The sequence below is a fragment of the Loxodonta africana genome, unplaced genomic scaffold (assembly GCF_030014295.1).
Source record: "Loxodonta africana isolate mLoxAfr1 unplaced genomic scaffold, mLoxAfr1.hap2 scaffold_879, whole genome shotgun sequence".
Classification (NCBI taxonomy): Eukaryota; Metazoa; Chordata; class Mammalia; order Proboscidea; family Elephantidae; genus Loxodonta; species Loxodonta africana.
Genome location: NW_026975624.1, coordinates 9,695 through 17,500, shown reverse-complemented (window position 1 = coordinate 17,500; position 7,806 = coordinate 9,695).

The following is a 7,806-nucleotide window of genomic DNA, read 5'->3' as shown; positions in this document are numbered from 1 at the left end:
CCTAAAAGCCCAACACACCCCCCGGTCTCCCTCTGTAGAGGGGTCCGCGCTCTAGGGCGGCCCGCGGGGGGGAGGAGGTACGACAGAGCCTAACAACGGACCGCCGGGGCCCAGCCGCGGCTACGCAGCCTGGGCCCCCACCTCGCAAGGGCGACTTCCCTCGGCACCGGCGGAAGCAACACGCGGGCCCTCCTCCTTCCGCTCTCGCTTGCCTCACGCGGGTCTCGGCAAGCACCGGGGCGGGCACGCACGCGCGCACCCCTCTCTCACCCCCGCCTTCTCGGGATCAGGCACGGCACCCTCCCGCGAGGCGTGCGTGCTCTAAAGGTCTTACCCCGCTCGACCCCCCTTTTTTTTTTTTTTTTCCTCCACATCCTTTCTCTCCCTCTCGGCCGCACTCCTGTTTTTTATTTCTCTCGGCTCGAGGGGCGCACGCCCACACGCGTGAGCGGTGACCGGAAGGGTGGGCTGGGAACGGGGAAACGGCACCGCCACCCGGCCTCAGGCACCTGAGGGACGGCCTGGAGCGTTCCAGGGGCACCGCCAAAGGGCCACTCGAGGCGCACCGGCACCACCTGGGTGGGGCGCGCGGGTGCGCCTGACCAGAGAGCCCCCCCGCCGCGGGGGGCGGGGGAGGGCCCGACGCGAGGCAGAACACCAGGGCCACGAGCAGAGGCTGTCCTGCTCGGTCTCAGGACCCCGCCACCGCCGACGCTGGCCGCGAGGCCGCGAACGAGGGCAGATGAGCAAGGTCGGGCCGGATTCCGTGCCCCTGCCCCTCTGCGCACCACCGGCGGGCGGGGAGGAGGAGCGAGGGGCCCGCGCGCTGAGCGAGAAGAGCGGTCCCATTCGCCACGAATGTCCGTCCCTCGTCTTGGCGCGGCTCGGACCCGGCCCGGGAGAGCACGACAACACCACATCGATCGGGTCAGCCCAGGCACAAGCGAGGAGGAGAAGACCCCCCCGCCAGGGCTGCCAGGAGGCGGGCGAGGACAGCCCCGGAGAGGACCCGCTTTCTGCCTCGCCCGCCCCGGCTGCGGAAAGGTGGCCGCGAGGACCCCTGCACACGGAGAACGCCTGACACGCGAGGCACGTGGGCCTGGGGGAGGGGGGTAGCGGGGCACACTCTGGCGAGCACCGCGGCCACCGCGGGTGCCTGCGACAAGGGGCACGCGGGTCAGAGGGCCCGCGGCGCCCGTGCCACGCCGCCCTCGGGCACTGGAGACCGGGGGGAGGCACCGCGGCTGGACATCTGGACGCGCGAGAGCCGGCGCACGGGCCCCAGGCGGGCGGCTCAAGCGGGGAGGAGCGGGGGAGGGCGTGGGCCGTCGGTGGACCGGCGTCTACGGACCCGTCCAGGTTTCCCATCTGCTCAGCGGGAGTCACCCAGCGAGGAGAGCGTGTCAGCACCAATCTGGTGGCCCAAATCGCCCGTTTTGGGCGAGAGAAAAGCCACGCCCCGCGGCGGGAGGGGCCCGCTCCCCACGGCGAGCCCCCGGAACTGCGGCCCGGCCATCGGTCCGTAGCGCGACCCCATGGCCCCCAGCGCCCCGCCCCCCCCCCCCGGAGCTCCCGGGATCCTCTGGTCGACCCGCGGGACGGGGTGACGGAGCTGGCCGGGGCCGCGCGGGCGCCCAGAGCCAGCCGCCTGCGCTGCGGCCAACGCGGGCCGGTCGGGGAACCCTCGGAGGGGGGACTTGGAAAAAATTCTCGGGCGGCGGGGCCCCTCCGAAGGTCCGGGCCCCGCGCGGGTCCGTGGCCGGGCCGGGGCGGGCCGGGGGCGGCAACCTCGGCCCGGGGACCCCCGGAGCGGGACTTTGAAAAAATTCTCCGACGGTCCGGACCCCACGCGGGACCGCGCCCGGGCCCGGGGCGCCCTCCGCGGGCCACCCCGGACCTACGCCGGAGGCCCCGGTGACGACCGGGCCGCGCGAAGGAAGGCGCGCGAACGGCCGGGGCGTGCCTTGTCCCGTTCTTCTGCCTGCGCCGTCTCGGTGCGGCCCGGTTCGGTCCAGCGCCGTCTAAAACACGGCACCCGGGAGCGCGGCGGCGGCGGCGGCGGCGGCGGCGGCGGCGGCGACGGCCACCGCCTCGGCCACATGAAGCTGCGGGCCCAATTCCGGAACGTGGCTCTGGCGCCGGCGCCCCACCGTGGCCGGGACGATCCCGCCGACGCCGCCGGCGTCCCGAGACGTCGCCTCGGCCAGCGCGGCCACAGCGCCTCCCATGTCGCCGGCGCCGGAGCTCCGGAGGAAAACGATGTCAAAGCGGCCGCCAGGTGGCGGCCGACAACCGGCGCGGGCGACAGCGGGACGGATCCGGATCGGCGGCCGGCGAGGGCGCGTCGCCGGGCGGCCGGACACCCGGTCCCGTCCCGGCTCCCCCCCCGCCCCCCTCCCCCGCCTCCCAGCGCCGCCGCCGAACACGTTTCTCGGCGCGGGGCGGCCGGAAGGCGTTGGGGCCGGCCACGGCGCGGGGTCGGTTGGGCCAAGGGGATCCACCCGGCCGGGCCCTTTCCCGCCTCGGCCAGGACGATCCTGCCGACGCCGCCGCCGGCGTCCGGGAACGTCGCCTCGGCCAGCGCGGCCACATCGCCTCCCGCGCGTGTCGCCGGCGCCGGAGCTCCGGGGGAAGACGATATCAAAGCGGCCGCCAGGTGGCGGCCGACAACCGGCGCGGAGTGCAGCGGGACGGATCCGGATCGGCGGCCGGCGAGGGCGCGTCGCCGGGCGGCCGGACGCCCGGCCCCGTCCCGGCTCCCCCCCCGCCCCCCTCCCCCGCCTCCCAGCGCCGCCGCCGAACACGTTTCTCGGCGCGGGGCGGCCGGAAGACGGTGGGGCCGGCCACAGCGCGGGGTCGGTTGGGCCAAGGGGATCCGCCCGGCCGGGCCCTCCTCAGGTTCCGGAGGTGTGAGCAGGCTGTGTGGCTGGCTGCTTCTCCCTGACGGAACAGCAGTGGAACGACGGTACCAGCCCACTGCAGCAGCCGCTCTGGGAATGGTGCCTGAGGGCTCCCCGCGGGGCAGGGCCGGTAAACCCTCTCTGCCCCTGAAAGGTCTCTTCCTGCCGCTGCCCCTCAGTGCGTCGTCTAAGCCCGCCTTCGACGGTCAGGACTCCCCGCTCGTCGCAGACATACTCGTTCGCTTGTGTTTCCGGGTCTTTGTCGTCAAGAGAGCTAGGCGGAAGCGTCAGCCTATTCCACCACCTTGGCCCCATCTCCCAAAGTTCCGATCCAAGGGGGTCCGGCCCAGCCGGGCCATTTCGCCCCTCAGCCAGGAAGATCCCGTCTACCCCGCTGGAGCCCTGGAGCACCATGCCGGCCAGCCGGCGTGTCCCACTCGGGGGGGGCCCTGAGGGAGGGAGGGAGGGAGGGAGGGAGGGAGGGAGGGAGGGAGGGAGGGAGGGAGGGAGGACCCCGGGAGGACCCCGGGAGGACGCCGGGAGCCAGGCCGGGCTCGAGGAGACGGAGCGAAGGCCCCGGGCCGCCGTGGCCAGCGCGCGCCCGCCGGGACCGCTTCCCATCCCGTCGGCGCCGCAGAGCTCCGGAGGGGGACGGTATCGAAGCGGCCGCCGGGTGACGGCCGACGACCGGAGCGAAGGGCGGCGGGGGGGTGGAACCGGGTCCACCTGGGCCCCGGCCGGGGCTCGAGGGTGGCAGAGGGGACAGACTCCCCCGGGCCGCCGGGGAAACCTCTCGGGAGCGTCATGGGGCGCGCGCGCGCGCTCGCCCCCGAAAGGGCCGAACGGGGGGGGGGCGCCCGAGGGGATGAGCGTCCACCGGGGGCGGGAGGGAGAAGAGAGCACGTCCCAAGCGTCGGACGGGCAGGTGTTCTCCGATCCGTATCCTTTGGACGGACGCGACAAACGGGACGGGATGAGACCGCCAGTCCCCGAAGTTTTCCTCCTCGTTCTTTGAGTGCCCGCGTGGCGCAGCAGGCAGACCGGGAGACGTTTTCCGCCGTCGTCCCTGTCGCCGAGCCAACGGTACGCGTGAGGCGGGTTGAACGGGCAAATTGCGTCGGGAGGGAGGGAGGGAGGGAGGGAGGGAGGGAGGGAGGGAGCCGTGCGTTTGCCGGCATCCGCGTCGCAAAAGAAAACCACGGCCGCCACCGAGAGCGTTCTTCCTCATCGCTTTCCATCCTCCCGCGACGCGGGCGGGCAAACGGGGGGCGGGGGGGAGGCCGGGAACGCCTTCCCAGAGCCGGTACGGACCGGCTCTGGGCCCCCCGGTCCGACTGGGGAGACATCTCACCGAGGGAGGCCCTCGAGGCTCTCGGGAGCGAGGCCGGACTTAGTGAGGTCCAGCGGAGGCGCGGCGGGCCAGCCGCGAACGCCCGCCCAGAGGCCCTCGGGCGGCTCGGCCCGAGCGAGTGCTCTCCGGGCTCGCGGGCGGACTCGGGAAGGTGGCGTCTCCGGGGCGGGGGGGGGGAGGGAGAGGGGTGAGTCGGCGTCTCGAGCATCGAGAGATCTCCGGCGGCTCCCGAATGCGGGCGGGCGGGCGGGCGGGCGGGCGGGCGTGTGTGCGTGAGTCGTGGGGGTGGGGGGTGGAGTGCCCGAGGGGGGTTGGGGGGTGGGAGGCCGAGAGCGGGGCGGTGGGGGGGTCGGAGGGTGGGGGCGGTGGGGGACCACGCGCCTCGGGCCCGGGGGGTGGGGTGCTGAGGTGGGCGGGGAGTTGGCAAACGTTCCGGGTGGCCTGGTGCGTGTGCGCGCGTGCCTGCGCGCGTGCGTGCGTCCGTTCGCGCGCGCGTCCCGGTGTGCGTGCCTGCGCGCGCGCGCGTCTGTGCGGGGGCGCGTCTTTGCGGGGGCGTGTGCGCGCGTGTCCGGGCGTGTGTGCCTGCGTGTGCGCGCGTGACTGCGTGCGTGCGCGTGCGCGTCTGCGGGCGTGCCCGTGTGCGTGCCCGCCTGCGTCTGTGGGGGCGCCTGCGCACGTGAGCGCGGGTCTGTGCGTGCGTCTGTGTGTGCGTCTGTGCGTGTCTGTATGGGTTTGAGTGCGCGTCTGCGCGTGAGCGCGTGTCTGAGCGTGTGCGCCTGTGCCTGCGCCCGCGCGCGCCTGTGCCTGCGGGAGCGGGCGCGCGCTCAGGCGGACGGGCAGCCCCCCGTCGTCGCCCTCGGTCCGCCGAACGGGCGCCCCCTTGGCCGGATGGAGAGGCTTTTCTCCGCGCCCACGAGGGGAATCGCAACGGGAACCGTAAGGCCGCACGCCGGCGGCGCTAGCGCCGCCTGCCGACGAGGGCCGCCGCCGCCGATCCCCCCCCCGGCCCGACCCCCAGCCCCCCAACTCGGCCCGCGGTGAGGGCCGGGGCCGTATTCGGCTGGAGGGGGGGGACGGTAAGGCCGAGGGCAGCGTCGCCGTTCCCGCGTTGCACGCGTCGCCGTGCCGCGAGCGTCTCCCGGGAAGCCAGAGGAGCGAGGTGTGTGAAGCCCGTGCCGCGCGCGCGCGGACCCGACCGGGGTGTTCCGGGACGACCGACCGACCGACCGGCCGACCGGCCGACCGTCGTCGTGGAAAGCTCACGGCGGACTGGACATCTGACGGGCCCCTCCCTGTCCGAGCCGACCTCCCGAGGTACGTAGGAGGGGAAGGGTACGGTAGGCTGGTTCGGCTGGAAGCCATCCCACCCCCGGGAGGCGTCGATCGACGGGGAGGCGGGACCGGGAAGGCACCGGTTTCCAATCGGACGATGGCTGAACCTTGGGCGACGGGTACGCGGACTCCTCCGTCTTCGCCCGAGTTCGCGACTCTCTGCGGGGGGAGCTTTCCGGGAAGCGGGTGACGGGCGCGCGTGCCGTCGTCCCGTGAAGGCGCGCTACTACCAAGAGGCTCCGAACGCGGGCCGTCCTCGGGGGGCGGTTTATTTTTTCTCAGTCGGGGGGGACCCCCGCCACAGGGAGAGAAACACCCGAGTTGGAACGGTGCTCGGGTGGGGAGTAGGGCGTGGCGGTGAAGACTGACGTTCGTCATCGTCGTCGTTTCCGTTTAGATAGAGAACTGACTGCGGCGCCGCTGCCGTCGCGTGCCGTCGAGCGGCTCGGGACTCGGAGCGGCCCTAGGGGAGAGAGTCGAGCCGCCCCACGGGCTTCCCAAGGAGGAGCCGGCGGATCCGAACCGCCGACGATCTCGGTCGGCAGCCGAGCTCCGAGCCGCCGCCGCCGCCGCGCCGCCGGGGCTCCGTCTTTGCACTCGGTCTCCGGTACGCGGCGAGTTGGTTTCGCCCGAGGGGCGGAACGGCTCTCGAAGAGGAAAACCCGGTTTCAGAAAAGGAAGGAGACAGGCAGAGGGAGGGGGAGGGGGAGGGGGTGGGCGGGAGGGGTGGGGGAGGGGAGGGGGATGGGGGCAGGGGAGGCGAGGGGGAGGGGAGGGGGAGGGGTGGGGGAGGGGAGGCGGTGGGGGGAGGGACGGGGAGGGGGAGGGGGAGGGGAGGGGAGACGAGGGGAGGGGAGGGGGAGGGGGACGGGGGAGGGGGGAGGGACGGGAGGGGGAGGGGGGAGGGACGGGAGGGGGAGGGGGAGGGGAGGGGAGGGGAGGGGGCGGGGAGGGGGAGGGGATTGGAGGGGAGGGGGAGACAGGCATACCTGGACGCCGAGCCAGCCCGGTGACGGCGTTAGGTAGAAGAAGGACGGTAGGCGCCCACGCGCTCACGCCCGTGGCTGCAGATACGGACACGCAGGCGCGTGCACGCGCCCGTGCGCGGGCGGGCGGTACGCACGTGCCTGCCCGTGCGTACCCGCGCGGGTACACGCGCGTAGGCGTGGGCGCGCCCACACGGGCGCGCCCGCGCCGGTACGCGCGCGCCCTCGGGCGCGTCCGTGCCCGTGCGTACGCCTAGGGGTGTGCACGCGCGGGCGCCCGCCTCTACGTACCTGCCCGAGGGCGCGCGCGCGCGCGCCCGCGCCTGCACGCGCCTGCACCTTCGCACGGGCACCTGCGCGCGGACCTGCCCGCGCCCCCGCCTCTGCGTGGGATCGGCGAGAGCCGAAAGCGGTACCGCCGCCGCCGCGTTTTCAAGATCCTTTGGCTCACGCGCCCCCCCACCCCCTTCCGGCCACCTTCGGGGGGAAAGCCCAACTTCACGGACGGGCGGAGCGGATAGCCCTTCAGCTGCGCCTCCCTGAAATAGAACGGGAGGAGTCACGAGAGCCTTAGGAAACGGAGCGAGGCGACGAGAGGGTGCGTCGAAAGGCGGGCGTCGAGAACTCCGGCCACAGGCGTTTTCCTTCTGTAGGGTGTAGAAAGCACCCCGCCGCACGCACCCGGCGTTAGGGAGCTGTCTCGAGGGCCGCGGTTTCTACTCCGCCGACTCCTTTCAGTTGAGACGGGGCGCCTCCGAGCGTGTGTGTGCGCGCGACCCGAAGGCGGTCGTCGAGGGACGACGGCACCCTCGGTCCGCCGAACCCCCGCGCCCTCGGACGGACGGGTGGAGAAGCTCTCCTCGACGTCACGGAGGCGGTCCCGACTGAAACCGGAGGGGCACGTGCCGGCGGCGCTAGGCCCGCCGCCGCCGAGGACCGCTGGCGCCACCCCCCCCACCGCCCACCACGCACCCCCAACCCCACCCCGCCTGCGCCCTTGCCGTGGGCCCCACGCTGGCGATATCCGGATCCAGTCCGACGTGGCCGCCGGCTGCCACCCGCCAGGCGGGGAAGAGGTTTGGAGGCGGCGGAGGCGGTGGGGGCGGCGGGGGGCGGCGGGGGTGTGGGCGGTGGGGGGCGGAGGAGGAGGAGGAGGAGGAGGAGGAGGAGGACGGACGGACGGACGGACGGACGGACGGAAGGACGGGAACGCGCCCGCGCGCGCGTGCGCCCGCAC